The 5,204-nt window shown below is 43.7% G+C and overlaps 1 long non-coding RNA gene across 1 annotated transcript; it reads right to left on the reverse strand.

Moving 5' to 3' along the window:
• Window positions 1–1,947: 1,947 nt before the first annotated feature.
• LOC130302308 (uncharacterized) lies at window positions 1,948–2,565 on the reverse strand. Its single transcript, XR_008852590.1, has 3 exons — window positions 2,410–2,565; window positions 2,145–2,309; window positions 1,948–2,042 (listed from the first exon to the last, which is right to left on the reverse strand). It is a non-coding gene; the product is annotated as an uncharacterized LOC130302308 (long non-coding RNA).
• Window positions 2,566–5,204: the final 2,639 nt, after the last annotated feature.

Consider the following 5,204-nt stretch of genomic DNA (forward strand, 5'->3'; position numbering starts at 1 on the left):
TAGACACTTCTCATGTTGTAATTTTCATTTTACCTTGTATGTTGAAAACCTTAATAAAACTTTACTTTGAAAAAAAAAAGAATGTTTTATTCAATGTTATGTATGATGTTCATACAAGGTTGCCTTACAATGTTTTATTGTTATTTATTGTTTGATATTTAATAAAGGGGCTGCTGTGGCCTTGTTACCACCAACACTGTGTCTGTCATGTTTAAGGTAAGGGATTCCTCGTTACAAAGGGGGCTTTTGGGGGTTGGTGGATGGTAGGTTTTAGCAGCTATAATATCCCCTAGTCAAGGGTCCAGGCTGTAAAATAGAAGAACACCGGAGCAGCCAGATACACTGACTCTAAGGCTGAGCCTCATACTTCTACCGAAGCTGCAGAGTTATAGGGGAACTGTAAAAATGAAAGTACTACAACCCCCAGTGTGGCCAGTCTGTGCCCCCCTAAGGGTCAGGGTTGGAGGAGGCACAGGTTGAACAGACACACTACAATGGGAGTTGTAGTACTGTAGTTGTTAAAGAAAAAAAAAATGTTTTCATCAGGTTGCCCATAGCAACCAATCAGATTGCTTCTTTCATTCTTGAGAAGACCTCTGAAAAATAAAAGAAGTGATCTGATTGGTTGCTAAGAGCAACTGGACAACATTTCCTCTCCACAGGTACATTTCCCCGATTGTCTTCATATTTAGGATGAGAATCTACTGACAAAGTGAGTAGCCAACCATTTCTGGGCATAAAACTCTGTAAGAGACAGCAGTCTGGGGGCGTCTGTGGTGGACATGAAGGAAGGGGGGGGTCCAGGGAAATTGAGATTTGACGTCTGCAGCGCGCGCTTCTCACTGAGCGACGGGTCTCATCCCAGGTATTGCAGGGGGACCCCCCACGATCAGCTACTTATCCCATAACCCATGGATAGGGGATAAGTTAATTTTTGCCATAGTTCTCCTTTAATTGGCCAGAACACACCCAAAATCGGTCCCAGCCAAACATTGCTTTGTGTCCTGTCATTTCTCCCAGCTGTTCTTTTTCTACCTGCTTGTAAGGCATGCCTACACTCTCTAATTCCTTAAAGTGGTACTCCGCCCCTAGATGTCTTATCCCCTACCTTAAGGATAGGACAAAAGATGACTGATCACTGGGACCCCCGCAATCTTCATGCAGCACCCGGCGTTCCAAATAATATATTTAGAACTCTGGGTTCTCGTGGTGCGGGTCGTGACCTCCCGCCACGCCCTTTCCATTTATGTCTATGGGAGGTGGTGTGATATCACAAGAAGGTGTGGCATGATGTCACGAATCCCACCACAGGAACCAGTGATCTAAACATACTATTTAGAATTTTGGTTGCTGCATGGAGATTGCTGGGGTCCCAGCAGCAGGATCCCCTTGATCAGACATCTTATCCCCTATCCTTTACATAGGGGATAAGATATCTAGAGGCGGAGTACCCCTTTAAGGGACAGTTCATGTACCCAAAAGTTGATCCTTTGCAACCGTATGACCCCTAGCAAGTTCCCTGCATGAGTCCCATTCATCAGAAAAAGGCTTGTGCATGGAACTTGCTGGGTGTTCTACGTTTGCCTCATAAACTGAACCACCCAGCACCAGTTGCCTCTCTCCGCACTGCATTATGCAGATCGTGCAGGAGAGCAGCTTTGGTCATCCATGTTTTGCTAACTCTATTTTCACACACAGAAATAAATAAATGAGTCGAACAAGTCAAAGAACAGTTTAAAAAAAGGGGAACTTTATTTATTATTTATTAAAATGTGTGTGTAGGGGACTTTTTGTAACCTCCCATCACTCACAAAGAGCGTACAGTAACTAATACTCAGGACAGGAAAAACCTCCAGAGGGGAGGAAACCTGTAGGGAATCCATGGCTACTGTATGGCCCTTCCTCTGGGCATACTAAAGGAGGTTACCTCTATAATTTGGGCAAATGTTTCTGTGTATGTGCATGATTCCTAGGCCTGTGCCTTCATCCAACGTCTTGCTGTAGGTCCCGAAATGCTACTCCATGTCCTGGAAATAGTGCATCTAAGATAGGGGACAAAAAAGATAGATTATTTACATGTTTATCATAGAAATACACATGGAACTGCAATAAAGACCTTTTGGACAAAACAATGTAACACTTACCAGTCACAGTCATGTGCATGACTTTGCATTCCCGTGTCCCTACACAGTGTCCAGCACCGGCCCCTCACTGATGAACAGGACCAGTGTTATTTCTGGGGCTATGCCTTCATCCAACGTCTTGCTGTAGGTCCAGAAATGCTACTCCATGTCCTGGAAATAGTGCATCTAAGATAAGAAAAAAAAGATAACTTATTTACATGTTTATCATAGAAATACACATGGAACTGCACTAAAGATCTTTTGGACACAACAATGTAACACTTACCAGTCACAGTCATGTGTATGACTTTGCATTCCCGCGTCCCTACACAGTGTCCAGCACCGGCCCCTCACTGATGGAGAATGAACAGGAGCAGTGTTATTTCTGCTCAGTGCTGCTCTTTGGTGGACAATGGTTATGACATCACATGTGTGACACGCTGTTACCTCCTGGGAGTTCTATTTCAGTAGTGCTGCTCTCTGATTGGCTGAAAATCAAAAAAAGCTTTCTAATATATTCTGTATGACTGTTATCTAAGGTTTTTGACAATTTTTATTAAAATGGCGCCACTCCCTGTGGGTGCGTTATATTTGTTTCTCCTAACCAGACATTCTGTATATGTAATACCATTTGGTGGCCCCAACAGCCTGGGCCCATAGGTTTCTTACATAGATCAATGCTACTCCGGTAGGCTCAATGAGCAGCGCTGGCCGCCGGGACGTCTGACGAGTGACGTCCCTGACGTTGCGGTCTGGAGCGAAGGATGTCACTAGTCAGACGTCCCAGCAGCCATTGATTTAAAGTGGTCGTGGCTCCTGCTGCCAGTTCCAGATCAGACACCATGGCCCTAGATTGACATACTGCAACACCGATCCCCTGTGGCTGCCCACCTGTTGCAAAACTACAACTCTCAGCCTTCGGCTGTCAGGGCATGCTGGGAGTTGTAGCTTTGCAATAGCTGGACAGACGTCTGTCGAAAGAGGGGAAAAGGGACCAGAAATAAAGCAATGTGGGCTTTGAAAAACACCATTTATATGTTGTTTTTAATCACAGCCCAAGTCTAGGAACAAACACAATTCTTGTTTGATGTTTTTTTCTTTTTTTTGCAAAAAAAAACAAACATCAAAATCTTCCCCCTCATTTCTTTTCTCAGCTATCTTTGTGTTATTTTTGCTAAAAGCACTGGGGGGGGGGGGGGGGGGGGGGGGTCTTAGAGATTTATCAAAACCAGGGAAGAGGGAAAGCGACCAGTTGCCCATAGCAACCAATCAGGTAGTTTCTTTCATTTTTTAAAAGGTCTCTGAAAAGTGAAAGAAGCGATCTGATTGGTTGCTATGGGCAATTGGTCCACTTGACCTCTGCACAGGTTTTCATACATCTGTCCCAATGTGTATTATTATTATCATCATCATCATCATCATCATCATCATCATTATTATTATTATTATTACAGGAAGTGTTTTTTCTTTGGTGTTTTTTTCCCCTCTGGCTTTTCTCATTACAAGTCATGTGATTCTTTCATCATTTGACTGAAGGATTTCTATAAAAAAAAATTGTGAGAAAATACCCCCCCCCCCAAAAAAAAAAAAAAAAAACATGCTCTCGGCATCCCACAGATTTGATAGCCTAAAAACACCATAAAAGGATGAAGAAACCCCCATTAGTGTCTGGTGTTTCATATTACCCTATTGATTCCAACCTAACATGTGCCCGCAGCGAGCATGGTGTTTTTTATGACAAACACGCCAAGTGTAATCCCAGCTGAAATAAATGTTTTCACAATAGGTGTGAACAGGCTGCAGGCTGTGCTAGATATATTTGCATAGTTGCGGCATACAGCACGTGCAGCATTTATGTGGCGGCTTTCCGCTGGCATATATGGCTTTCTGTGCTGGTGAATGCAGCGGGCACTTACTGGCGGTTTTTTCCTAGCTGCACAGTTTTGCACCACAACCACTCCGGTTGGGACCAGGCTGACCGATCTAATGACCAAGATGCCGCAGTGAACGGCTTTCTTTCTGTGAAAGTTCTGGCGAACTACAATGCTCAGAAGAGGAGGAGCGCCATTGAGCTTTTGGAAAGAGAATTAGTTTGGAATGGTCAGGGCCATGTGCGTTTACAAAGCCCCCCGTGGTGCCAGAACAGTGGACCCCCCCACATGTGACCCCATTTTGGAAACTACACCCCTCACAGAATTTAATAAGGGGTGCAGTGAGTATTTACACCCCACAGATCTTTGGAACAGTGGGCTGTGCAAATGAAAAATGTAATTTTTCATTTTTACGGACCACTGTTCCAAAAATCTGTCAGACACCTGTGGGGCGTAAATTCTCAATGTACCCCTTATTACATTATGTGAGGGGTGTAGTTTCCAAAATGGGGTCACATGTGTCGGGGGACCATTGTTCTGGCACTATGGGGGCTTTGTAAACATATGTGGCCTTCAATTCCGGACAAATTTTCTCTACAAAATCCCAATGGCGCTCCTTCTCTTCTGAGCATTGTAGTTCACCCGCAGAGCACTTTAAATTCAAATATGGGGTATGTTCTTACTCAGAAGAGATGGGGTTACAAATTTGGGGGGGCTTTTTTCCTATTTTCCCTTGTGAAAATGAAAAATGTAGGGTAACACCAGCATTTTAGTGAAAAAATGTATATTTTTTCATTTTCCCATCCAACTTTAATGAAAATTCGTCAAACACCTGTTGGGTGTTCAGGCTCATTATACCCCTTGTCACGTTCGGTGAGGGGTGTAGTCTCCAAAATAGGGTCACATGTGGGTATTTTTTTTTTCCGTTTGTATGAACCGCTGTACAATCAGCCACCCCTGTGCAAATCACCAATTTAGACCTCAAATGTACATGGTGTGCTCTCATTCCTGAGCCTTGTTGTGAGCCCGCAGAGCATTTTACGCTCACATCTGGGGTATTTCCGTACTCAGGAGAAATTGTGTTACAAATGTTGGCGGTCTGTTTTTTCCTTTTACCGCTTGTGGAAATAAAAAGTATGGGGCAACACCAGCATGTAATTGTAAAAAAATTTATTTTTTTACACTAACAGGCTGGTGTAGCCCCCAACTT

The sequence above is a fragment of the Hyla sarda genome, unplaced genomic scaffold (genome assembly GCF_029499605.1).
Source record: "Hyla sarda isolate aHylSar1 unplaced genomic scaffold, aHylSar1.hap1 scaffold_1160, whole genome shotgun sequence".
Lineage (NCBI taxonomy): Eukaryota > Metazoa > Chordata > Amphibia > Anura > Hylidae > Hyla > Hyla sarda.